General features: G+C 38.6%; 1 protein-coding gene across 11 annotated transcripts in view; it reads left to right on the top strand.

Moving 5' to 3' along the window:
* Positions 1–12841, top strand: part of ENOX2 (ecto-NOX disulfide-thiol exchanger 2) — a 303381-nt gene that overhangs the window by 137175 nt on the left and 153365 nt on the right. The window contains exon 4 of one of the 11 annotated variants that reach the window (XM_020889722.2): positions 8615–8663. The exons of the other annotated variants lie outside the window; for them this stretch is intronic. The gene's annotated coding sequence lies outside the window, so the exon portion shown is untranslated. The remainder of the gene's footprint in view (positions 1–8614; positions 8664–12841) is intronic. 11 annotated transcript variants of the gene reach the window in all.

Here is a 12841-nt window from a genome sequence, read left to right as displayed (position 1 = left end):
AGTGTCCATCTTTGTCTCTTTTCACAGACTTAATTTGAAAGTCTATTTTATCTGATATGAGTATTGCGACTCCTGCTTTCTTTTGGTCTCCGTTTGTGTGGAATATTTTTTTCCAGCCCTTCACTTTTAGTCTGTATGTGTCCCTTGCTTTGAGGTGGGTCTCTTGTAGACAGCATATATAGGGGTCTTGCTTTTGTATCCATTCAGCCAGCCTTTGTCTTTTGGTTGGGGCATTCAACCCATTTACATTTAAGGTAATTATTGATAGGTATGGTCCCGTTGCCATTTATTTTGTTGTTTGGGGTTCACTTTTATACCACCTTTCTGCGTTTCCTGTCTAGAGAAGATCCTTTAGTATTTGTTGAAGAGCTGGTTTGGTGGTGCTGAATTCTCTCAGCTTTTGCTTGTCTGTAACGCTTTTGAGTTCTCCTTCATATCTGAATGAGATCCTTGCTGGGTAGAGTAATCTAGGTTGTAGGTTATTCTCTTTCATTACTTTAAGTATGTCCTGCCATTCCCTTCTGGCCTGGAGGGTTTCTATTGATAGATCAGCAGTTATCCTTATGGGAATCCCTTTGTGTGTTATTTGTTGTTTCTCCCTTGCTGCTTTTAATATTTGTTCTTTGTGTTTGATCTTTGTTAATTTGATTAATATGTGTCTTGGGGTGTTTCGCCTTGGGTTTATCCTGTTTGGTACTCTCTGGGTTTCTTGGACTTGGTTGGCTATTTCCTTCCCCATTTTAGGGAAGTTTTCAGCTATTATCTCCTCGAGTATCTTCTCATGGCCTTTCTTTTTGTCTTCTTCTTCTGGGACTCCTATGATTCGAATGTTCGGGTGTTTCACATTGTCCCAGAGGTCCCTGAGGTTGTCCTCATTTCTTTTGATTCTTTTTTCTTTTTTCCTCTCTGCTTCATTTATTTCCACCATTTTATCTTCTAACTCACTTATCCTATCTTCTGTCTCTGTTATTCTACTCATGGTTCCCTCCAGAGTGTTTTTGATCTCATTTATTTCATTATTAATTTTTAATTGATTTTTTTTTATTTCTTCTAGGTCCTTGTTAAACATTTCTTGCATCTTCTCAATCTTTGTCTCCAGGCTATTTATTTGTAACTCCATTTTGTTTTCAAGATTTTGGATCATTTTTATTATCATTATTCTAAATTCTTTTTCAGGTAGATTCCCTATTTCCTCCTCTTTTGTTTGACTTGGTGGGCTTTTTTCATGTTCCTTTAGCTGTTGGGTATTTCTCTGCCTTTTCATCATGTTTAGATTGCTGTGTCTGGATTGGGCTTTCTGTATTCTTGTGGTCTGAGGTTCCTTTTTATTGTGGAGGTTTCACCCAGTGGGTGGGGTTGGACGATTGGTTTGTCAAGGTTTCCTGGTTAGGGAAGCTTGTGTCAGCGTTCTGGTGCGTGGAATTGGATTTCTTCTCTCTGGAGTGCAATGGAGTGTCCAGTAATGAGTTTTGCGATGGGTCTCTGTGTTAGGTGTGACTTTGGAGAGCCTGTATGTTGACACTCAGGTCTATGTTCCTGCATTGCTAAAGAATTTGCGTGGTATGTCTTGTACTGGAGCTTATTGGCTCTTGGGTGGTGGTTGGTTTTGGTGTAGGTATGGAAGCTTTTGGATGGTCTCTTATTCCTTAATGTTCCGTGTAGTCAGGAGTTTTCTGGTTTTCTCAGGATTTGGGCTTAAGTCTCCTGCCTCTGGATTTCAGTTTAATTCTTCCAATAGTCTCAAGGCTTTTCCAACTATACAGCACTGATAATAAAACTTCTAGGTTAATGGTGAAAAGATTCTCCACCGTGAGAGACAACCAGAGAGGTTCACAGAGTTACATGAAGAATAGGAGAGGGAGGAAGGAGATAGAGGTGAGCAGGAGTAGAAAAAGGGGACTCAAGAGGAGAGAGACAGATCTACGCAGTTATCTGTTCCCAAAGTGTTCTCTGTAGCCCAGACACCCACAAAGATTCACAGAGTTGGATTGGGAAGAGAAGGGGAATGGAGGAAATAGAGGTGTTCTGAGGTAGAAAACAGAGAGTCAAAAGTGGGAGAGTATCAGCACACTCCTGAATAGAAATGGGAACTGAATATTGGATTCTTAAATGACCAAAATTTATATCACATACTACTGAAAAACAAAGATTGAAAATCTAGTGTAGAGGTTAGACTCTTTGAAATACAATATTTAAAAACAAAAACACAAAAAAAATTTAGAACTGTATATGAAGTTCAGTTTAAAAATAGGGTTTCTCTCTCTCTCTCTTTTTTTTTTTTTTGGCAAGGTTATAGTGAAATGAAAATGAAAGTTAAGGAATAATAGAGGAGTATTAGAGGACTCTAAAAGGAAATAGGAGAGAAAAACAAGAAAAAGAAAAAAAGAAAAAAAAAAGAAAAAAATTTTTTTCCCTAATTAAAAAAATCGTAAAAATATATGAAAGTGAAAGTTGAGGAGCAATGGGGGAGTAATAGGGAATTATAAAAGAAAATAAAAGAGAAAAAATTAAAAATTAAAGAAAAAAAAATTTTTTTTTTAAATTAAAAAAAAAAAATGTACATATATATCTAGGAATTTCTCTGAGGTTGTTGCGGTCAGCGTAGGTTCAGTTCAATTTCAGATAGCTCCTCTTTCCAGCTTACACTTCTCGATATCTGTAGGCCCCTTCCCGTGTAGTCGGTGTTACCTTCAGGGATTTTAATCTGTTGCACCGGTCCTTTCTGAAGCGGTTCCCTTTGTTTATTTGGCTTCTGATTGCCGTCTCTTTGGTATCTAATTTCCGCCCTGACACAGGCGGGCAGAGTTGATCTCTTATTTAGGTTCACTAGTTCAGTTCAGTCCTGCTACGGGGAGGGCGGGGCGCTGCAGACAGATACCGCTCTGTGTGGATAGCGCTCACCGTGTTCCGCCCACACTGGGTTTGCCCCGCTCACGGGTGTCTGTGCTTTCGCCGTCTACACTGCTCAGGCTCCCGGCCGCTCTATATGGAGCGGGCCCTGCGTTGAGTGCGGTTCCAGTTTTCGGGTACTCCACAAAAGCGCAGATTCGGTTGCTCCTGCGTTTTGTGCCTTCCCCGGCCTGAGCGGTTCAGGCAGCCAGAGGCTTGGGCGTACTCTTCCGGGTGCAGCGGCCTTTTCCCTCCGCGGCGAGCGGCCCAGGTAGCCAGAGGCTTGGGCACCATCTCCCCAGGTACGGTGCGCTTTTTCCCTCCGCGGCCCCAGCACGCACCGCTAGTCGGGTCTCAGGAAGTCTTTAGCTAGAACCGGGAGGCCTGTTTGCAGTGTGGGAGGGGGTGGCTTCTCAGGGGCTGAGTTTGCCCTTTTCCCCTCCCCCCTGCCTCCTACCTCCAGCGGGGATGGGCCGGCTCTTCTCTGGAGATTCTCAGTCCCTTTGTTTTGCGAACCACCGGCAGTGTGTTCGGGCCAGTTAATTTTGTCCCTTGCTATCCCACAGTTTAAAAAAGCTCCCTCCGATTGCTCTCAGGGTCTTCGGGCCGGTCCTTACCCTAAGCAATGCCGCCCGCTCCTCTCCGTTCCGTCCCGCTTGTTGCTGGCGGGTACGGGCGTCTGGGGTACTTTTCTGCTGGGAGTTGCTTTTAGGCACGTAATCTGTAGGCCTTGTTTAATTTTTCCTCCCAGTTAGAATGCCGAAAACTTCCCCCAGTCCCGCCAGTGCGAGGGTTTCCTGGTGATTGGAAACTTCCTCTATTAAGACTCCCTTCCCGGGACGGGTCTCCGTCCGTAGCTCTTTTGTCTCCCTTTTTATCGTTTATATTTTGTCCTACCTCCCTTCGAAGACAATGGGCTGCTTTTCTGGGCGCCTGATGTCCTCTGCTAGCAATCAGAAGTTGTTTTGTGAAATTTGCTCAGCGTTCAATTGTTCTTTTGATGAATTTGTAGGGGAGAAAGTGGTCTCTCCGTCCTATTCCTCCGCCATCTTGGCTCCTCCCCCTTCTACTCCTTTCTGACAATTGAAAGTTAAAAGAATGCTCCTCCTCACTGTTGTGGCATCAGAGGAGGTGATGGAGGTTTGTGACCATAACCATCACCCAGGAGTAACAAGGTCACCCCAGCAGGTGTCAGTGGAGACTACATGGGAAGCTGGAAGTCTGACCTCTGCCCATCAATAATGTGAGACCACCTCCCTCAGATGTCAATGAAGGCTAAATGGGGAACCTGGTCTTTTACTTCCTGGCAGTAATGAGGCAATACCTCCTTACCCCTGCTAGAATGATGTTAAACAATGCCCACTAAAACAGAAAGTTTAAATAAGATCCAAAGTCTCATAACATAATATGCAAAATTTATAAGTTTCAATTAAAAGTCACTCATACCAGGAAACATGCAGATTTCAAACTGAATGACAACCACTATCAATAAATGCAAACACTGAGATAACAGAGATGTTAGAATTATCTGATAAGGATTTCAAAGCAGGGGTGATAAAAATCTTTCAATGAGACATTATTAACATGTTTGTCGATGGTTTCCAAGTAGTATCTCGCATTCTGTAGGTTGTCTGTTTCATTTTGCTGATTATTTCTTTTTCTGTGCAGAAGATTTCTAGTTTGATGTAATCAAAAATTTGTGACCAAGACCAATGTTAAGGAGTTATTTCCTTATATTTTATCTTTCTTAATTTTTAAGAATTCTTATTTTCAATCACATGTAGTTTTTACATTTTACCAGTGCTTTTTCTGGTTCTATTATAATAATTGTGTGGTTTTTCTCCTTCAGTCTATTGATGCAGTAAGTTACATTGATTGATTTTCTGGTGTTGAATCATCCTTGCTTTGCCTGTATTTTTGTCTAGTACTTTAATAGTTTCATTTCATGGATTTCAGTTTTTAATCCATTTTAAGTTAATTTTGTGAAAGATGTAAGATAGGGATCCAGTTTCATTTTTTGCATGTCCAGTTTTCCCAACACCACTTATTGAAGAGACTATTCTTTCCTCATTGAATATTATTGGCTACTTTGTCAAACCTTAGTTGACCATAGATGCAGGGATATATTTCTGAGCTCTAGATTCTGTTCCATTAGTCTATGTATCTGCTTTTATGTCAACACCATGCTGTTTTGATTACTATAGATTTATAATATAGTTTAAAATCAGGAAGTGTAATGCCTCCAAATTTGTTCTCCTTTCTCAGGATTGCTTTGGTTATTCGAGTTCTATGGTGCTTCCATACGAATTTTATGGTTGTTTTTTCTATTTCTATAAAAAATGTCACTGAAATATTGCTAGGGATTGCGTTGAATCTATAGATGGCTTTAGGAAGTCTGGACATTTAAAAAAATATTAACTCATAATCCATGAACAGAGGGTAGCTTTCCATTTGTGTTTTCTTCAATTTCTTTCCCAAAGTCTTACAGTTTTTTTGGTAGCTAGATCTTTCATTTCATTGGTTCAGTTTATTCCTAAGTATTTTCTTACTTTTGATGCTATTATAAATGGGATGGTTTTCTTTATTTCTTTTTTCAGATATTTCATCATTATTTTATAGAAATGCAACTGATTTTTGTATGTTGATTTTGTATCCTGCAACTTTACTGAATTCATATATTAGTTCTAACAGTGTTTTGGTGGAATCTTTAGGATTTTCTATATATAAGTTTATGTCATAAACAAATAGAGACAGTTTTACTTCTTCCTTTCTGATTTGGATGCCTTTTTTTCTTATTTGCCCTGGCTAGGACTTCTAGTAGTATGTTGAATAGGAGCAGTGAGACTAGACATCATTGTCCTGTTCCTGGACTTAGAGGGAAAGCTTTCAGCCTTTCACTGTTGAGTATGTGATCAAGCTGTGGGCTTGTCATATATGACTTCTATTATGTTGAAGTATGTTCCTTTTATACCCAATTTTTGAGAGTTTTTATAATGAAAGATGTTGGATTTTGTTAAATGCGGTTTCTGTATCTGTTGAGATGATCATGTAGGTTTTGTCTTTCATTCTATTAATGTGGTGTATCACATTTCTTATTAGTATATATTGAATCATCATTGCATCCTAGAGATAAATATCCCATGGTCATGGTGCATGATCCCTTTAATGTGCTGTTGAATTCAGTTTACTAGTATTTTGTTGAGAATTTTTACATCTATATTCATCAGGAATATTTGCCTGTAGTTTTCTTTTCTTGTACTATCTTTATCAAGCTTTGTTATGAGGGTAATGCTAACCTTTTAAAATGAATCTGGGAGTGTTCCCTTTTATTCTACTTTTGGGAAGAATTTGAGAATAATTAGCATTAATTCTTATATAAATGTTTGGTAGAATTCACCTGTGAAGCCATCTAGTCTTGGACTTTTCTTTGTGGAGAGTTTTTGATTACTGATTCAATCCCCATATTTGTTACCGGTCTGTTCTGATTTTCTATTACTTCATGATTCAGTCTTAGTAGGTTGTACATTTCCAGGAATTTATTCATTTCTTATAAGTTGTCCAATTTGCTGGCATTTAACTGTTCATAATAGTCTCTTACGATCCTTTATATTTCTGTGGTATCACTTGTAATGCCTCCTCTTTCATTATCTTTATTGATTTGTGTCCTCATGGCTCAGATGGTAAAAGCATGTGCTTTCAATGTGGGAGACCCGGGTTCGATCCCTGGGTGGGGAAGATCATCTGGAGAAGGAAATGGCAACCCACTCCAGTACTCTTGCCTAGAAAATTCCATGGATGGAGAAGCCTCGTGGGCTACAGTCCATGGGGTCACAAAGAGTCAGACACGACTGAGCAACTTCACTTTCACTTTCACTTTTACTTACTGTAGCTGAAGGTTTGTCAATTTGGTCTATCTTCTCAAAAACCCTACTCTTAGTTTCATTGATCTTCTCTATTGTTTTTCTATTTTACATTTATTTCTGCTCTGATCTTGCTATCTACTTACTTTCTGCTGACTTTGATTTTAGTTTGTTCTTGTTTTTCTAGTTCTTGAAGTGTAGACTTAGGATGCTTATTTGAGGCCTGTTTTCTTAATGTAGACATGTATACCTATAAAACTTTCCTCTTAGTACTGCTTTCATTCCATCTCACTAGTTTTGGTATGTTGTGTTTCCATATTTCTTCATTTCAGGATATTTTTGCATTTCCCTTTTGATTTCATTTTTGACTCATTGGTTGTTTGGAAGTGTGTTGTTTAGTTTTGATATATTTGTGAATTGTTTTTGGTTTTCTTCTGTTATTGGGTTTCTACTTTCACAGCATTGTGGTTGGAAAAGATACTTGGTATGAGTTTAGTCTTTTAAAATTTGGGGCTTCCCTGGTGGCTCAGATAGTAAAGAATCTGCCTGCAATGCAGGAGACCCAGGTTTGATCCCTGGGTCAGGAAGATTGCCCTGGAGAAGGGAATGGCTACCCACTCTAGTATTCTTGCCTGGAGAATTGTTCTGTGACTTGACATATGTTCTCTCCTGGAGAATGTTTCATGTGCATTTGAAAAGGATTGTATTTAGGTGCTGTTGGATGGAATGTTCTATATACATCTGTTAGGGGCATTTGGCCTAAAGTGTAGTTCAAATCCAGAGTTTCCTTATTGATTTTCTGTCTGGATGATCTATCCATTGTTGAGAGTGTGATAGAGAAGTCCCTTACTAGTATTGTATGGCTATCTATTACTCCCATCAAATCTACTAGTATTTGCTTAATGTACTTCAGTGCTTCAATGTTGAGTGCATATATATATTTGCAATGTTTGTATTACCTTGATGAATTGACTCTTTTATCATTACATAATGACCTTTTTTTGTCCCTTGTCACAGTTTCTGACTTAAAGTCTATTTTACCTGATATAAGTATAGCTACCTCTGTTTTCTTTAGGGTTTAATTATGTGGAATATCTTTTTTCATCCCTTCACTCTGAACCTATATGATTCCTAGAAGCTGAAGCAAGTCTCTTGTAGGTAGCATATAGCTGGGTCTTGGTTTTTAATCCATTCAGCCAGTTTATGCCTTTTTATTAGATAATTTACTACATTTACATTTAAAGTGATTATTGGTAGGTAAGGACCTACTATTGCATCTTGTTAATTTTTTTTATTTTACTACTGTTCATGGGGTTCTCAAGGCAAGAATACTGAAATGGTTTGCCATTCCCTTGACCACATTTTGTCAGAACTCTCCACCATGAACCGTCTGTCTTGGGTGTCCCTACACAGCATGGCTCATAGTTTCATTGAGTAAGCCAAGGCTGTGGTCCAATCCTAAAGGAAATCAGTCCTGATTATTCATTGGAAGGACTGATGCTGAAACTGAAACTCCAATATTTTGGCCACCTGATGCAAAGAACTGACTCATTGGAAAAGACTTTGATGCTGGGAAAGATTGAAAGCAGGAGGAGAAGGGGACGACAGAGGATGAGATGGTTGGATGGCATCACCAACTTGATGGACATGAGTTTGAGCAAACTCTGGGAGTTGGTGATGGACAGGGAAGCCTGGCATGCTGTAGTCCATGGAGTTGCAAAGAGTCGGACACAACTGAGCAACTGAACTGAATTGTCTTCTGGCTATTTTGTGGTTCCTTTGTTCCTTCCTCTCTTACTTTCTTTGTGAATCAATGATTTTTGCTAAAACTACATTTTTATTCTTCTCCTTTGTATCTACTATAGGTTTTTGTTTTGTGGTTACCCTGAGGATTACTTCAAACATCTTACAGATGTAAGTCTATTTTAAAATCACAACAACTTAACATTGATCTCACTGTAAAACTTTACCCTTTACTTCCCCCTACCAATATTTTGTTTCTGTCACAATTTATATAACCATTAAAAATTCTGTTACAATTTATGTAACCATTAAAAATTATTATAGTTCTTTTAACCATAGAAATTTTAATACTTTTGTCCTTTAACCTTCATACTTGAGTTAAGTGGTTACACATTGCCATATTACAGTATTAGAATATTTTGGATCTGACTATATATTTACCTTTATAAATATGTGGTATATTTTCATATGTTTTCATGTTACTAGGTAGCATACTTTCATTTCAGCTTGAAGAACTCATTTCAGCATTTCTTTTTTTAATATTCTTTTCCATTATGGTTTATCACAAGATATTGAATATAGTTCCTTGTGCTATATAGTAGGACCTTGTTTATCCATCCTATATATAGTAGTTTACATCTGCTAACCCCCAAATCCCAGTCTTCCCCCTCCCTTGGCAACCACAAGTTTGTTCTCTATGTCTGTGAGTCTGTTTCTGTTTTGCAGATAGATTCATTTGTGTCATATTTTAGATTCCACATATAAGTGATATCATATGGTATTTGTCTTTCTCTTTCTGACTTACTTTAGTATGATAATCTCTAGGTCCATCTGTGTTGCTGCAAATGACATTATTTCATTCTTTTTATGGCTGAGTAGTATTCCATTATATATATGTACCACATCTTCTTTATCCATTCATCTGTAAATGCACATTTAGGTTATTTCCATGTTTTGGCTGTTGTGAATATGAAAATATGCCACACATTTAACTGGACTGCCTTCAATAAGGAAAGACCTTCACCTGCATATGGTAGCATGCTGGAGTATACTGTCACCCCAAGTATAATAGTGCAGGGAATCATGTGCAGGGGGCGTGTGGTAGCTCAAGGTCCGGTGAATCGTAGTAACTCATCAGCTTAGTTTGTTGGAGTCCGCAACACTGTGTTGGCTTTGGCAAGCGCTGCATGAGTCCATAGGAGCTGGAAGGACTGTTGAGCTCATCAGTGGCTTCCCAGGTCCATCAGTTAGGGACCATGGCAGCCGGCAGTGATGGCCGGAGTCAGTGGTGTGCACACATTCAGCTGTAGGGAGCAGCTATACACGACTCTGTTGAGGTAGGGACCAGTTACAGACACATACAATGGTGGGAGCCAGGAAAAGGAGCTGGCTGGGAACAATTTGGGGCATACTGGGCCCTGGCTGTTGGTGCATACTACTACTATGTTGCTGGGTCTCACCACAGGCACACAGCAGTGAAAGCTGGTATTGGAAGCCAGGAATTGTGGAGGTGCATAGCTGCAGGTAAGCCCAGTGGCATAGGCCAGTGACAAGAGTCAGGACCATAACTAGGCTCACAGGCAGCTTCAATGTCCACTCCTGTGGCTGTGCAGTCTCCTGACAGGCATGCACAAAGCCATAGAGGTAGTGATGAAGTTCAGATGGAAGGCATGCAGGAACACAGTGAAGGGGGCTAATTGCAGATGAGACTGCTGTTACAGGCCAGTGACCGGATCTAGGGCTGAATCCTGACCCATAAGCAGTTGTGGGGCCTTAACTCAGCTGTGGAGGGTCTAGGCTAGAGTCTTGCTCTCATGCAGCTACAGAGGCCTAGGCTGGCAATTGGTGAAGTTCCCAGCCTCTGACCAGGGAGACAGAAAGATACTCAGGCAGCTGGCAAAGGCAAATGTGAATATCCATGGGATGAAAAGTGGTATAATCTCCAGGAGTCCATGGCAGCTGTGCTGGTCATTGGTTTTTCAGTGGCAGAAGCTGTTGGGTCATCTGCGGAGCAGGTCACTGGAAACCACAGTCTTTCTTGCCCTATGACTAATATTGGTAGTCCCTGCTTTTCCTCCTTATTCCTAGTGATCTCTGTATATCTCAGTTTTGCCAGTCTCTGGATGGTGTAAAGCCAAAGCGAGTTCTTCCTGTAGTGACCCAAAAGACTGGGGAAGCTGGTTGCTCATCTCACTTTTCCTTTCCCAGCATTGGGAGCTCTTTCTAGCTGGAGCATTTCCTCTTAGCACCAAGTGGTGCTGGCTTGGGAGATGGGATGATGCAGGCAAAATGAAGCTATTCTTCCTTCCCTTTTTGTGAAGCTGTTCTCAGTTTTTTGTTTGTTTGTTTCACTGTGTTGCTGAAGTTTCTTAAGTGGACTCCAGAGCACTCCTGGAACTGTTTTTCATCATGGATAGCTATATAATTGTTGATCTTTGTGGAGGGATAGAGGCTGGGGTCTCCTACACTGCCATCTTGGTATACCCAGTATATACCAGTTGACAACGTATATGAAATAGACCACTTCCCCAAAAAACACAAACTGTAAGTGAAATAGGTAATTTGAACAGTCATATACATATTAAGGAAATTGAATTCATAATTTAAAATCTCCCTGAATCAAGTTTCTGTTGCCAAATGGTTTCCCCAGACAATTCTATCAAAAACTTCTAAAGAAGAATTCACACCAATTCTACACAATCTCTTCCAAGAAATAGAATAGGACAGAGCAATATCCAATTGATTTTATGAAGCAGTTATTTCCCTACTATCAACATAAGACAATGACAATACAAAATAGAAAACTATATTCCAATATCCCTCATGAATATAGTCGTAAAATCCTTAACAAAATATTAGCAAACCAAATTCAGTAATATATAAAAGGAATTATACACAGTGACCAAGGGCTGCAAGGGTGGTTTAATATCTGAAAAGAAGGTAATATAATCATTACATTAAAAAGCTAATGATGAAAAATCACAAAACCATATCAATCAATGCACACAAAGAATTTAAACATTAAGCAACATTCATCATAAAAACTTTCAGAAAAAAATAGGAATAAAGGGTAATTTCCTCAATTTGATAAAGAACATATAGTAAGAACCAATAGCTAACATTGTGCTTTCTGATGAAAGCGTTGATTTGCTTTCCCCGTAAGACTAGCAAAAAGGCAAGGATGTCCACTCTCACTACCTTTGTTCAACGTACTGTCAGTAATTTCAGCCATTGAAATAAGGGAGGGAAAGGAAGTAAAAGACATGCAGATCAGAACGATTGCAGATGATATGGTCATCTACATAGAAAATTCCAAAGAATATAACAACAACAAAAAACCTCCTGACACTAATAATATGACTACAGGAATGTTGCAGGATACAAGATAAATGTACAAAACTCAATTGTATTTCTGTATATTAGCAATGAATTCTTGGACACTAAAATTAAAAATATAACCACTTAAAATTATCCAAATAGAATGAAATACTTAGGTATAAATTAACCAAAATATGTACAGGATCTATATGCTTAAATTTATAAAACACTAATGAAATCAAATAAAACCTAAATAAACGGATAAACACACTATGTTCATGTATCAGGAGGCAAAAGTAACCATGTCAGTACTATTCAAATTGATCTTTAAGGTCAAAGCAATTTCTATCAAAATTCCATCAAGGTATTTTTAGAGACATAGACAAGTTTATTTTAACATTTATATGGAAAGGCACAGGACCAAGAGCTAATTCAATCTTGAAAAAAGAATATATTCAGAGGAATCAATCTACCCAATATTGTCTTGCTATATTCCCACAGTAATCAAGACTGTGGTATTGGTGGAGTGATAGATACATAGACCAATGAAACCAAATAAAAAACAGAGAAATAGACCCATACAAATGTACCAAAACTAATTTTTAAAAGGTGCAAAAAGAATTCAGTGAAAGGAGGGTACTAGAGCAATTAGACATCCTTGGGGTGCTAGAGCAATTAGACATCCATGTGGGAAGGAAAAAAACCTAGATCTAAATCTTAGTCCTTATACAAAAAAATTTAACTCAAAAACGAATGATGGACTTAATTTTTAAATGTAAAATTTTAAAACTTTTTAGGGAAAAAAAATAGGAGAAAATCTTTGGGACCTGGGCTAGGCAAAGAGTTTACCTAGACAACACCAGTTTACTTAGATGACACCAAAAAAACACAATCCATAAAAGGGTAAGTTGACAAATTCAACCTCCATTAAATATACTTTAATTCTGTGAAAGACCTTATTGATAGGATGAAATACAAGCTACAGACTAGGAGAAAAAAATTTGCAACCATAAAATTTAACAAAGGAAAAA

The sequence above is a fragment of the Odocoileus virginianus genome, unplaced genomic scaffold (genome assembly GCF_023699985.2).
Source record: "Odocoileus virginianus isolate 20LAN1187 ecotype Illinois unplaced genomic scaffold, Ovbor_1.2 Unplaced_Scaffold_2, whole genome shotgun sequence".
Taxonomy (NCBI): Eukaryota; Metazoa; Chordata; class Mammalia; order Artiodactyla; family Cervidae; genus Odocoileus; species Odocoileus virginianus.
The sequence above is the reverse complement of the archived record's forward strand: the minus strand, read 5'-3'. Positions and strand labels throughout refer to the sequence as shown.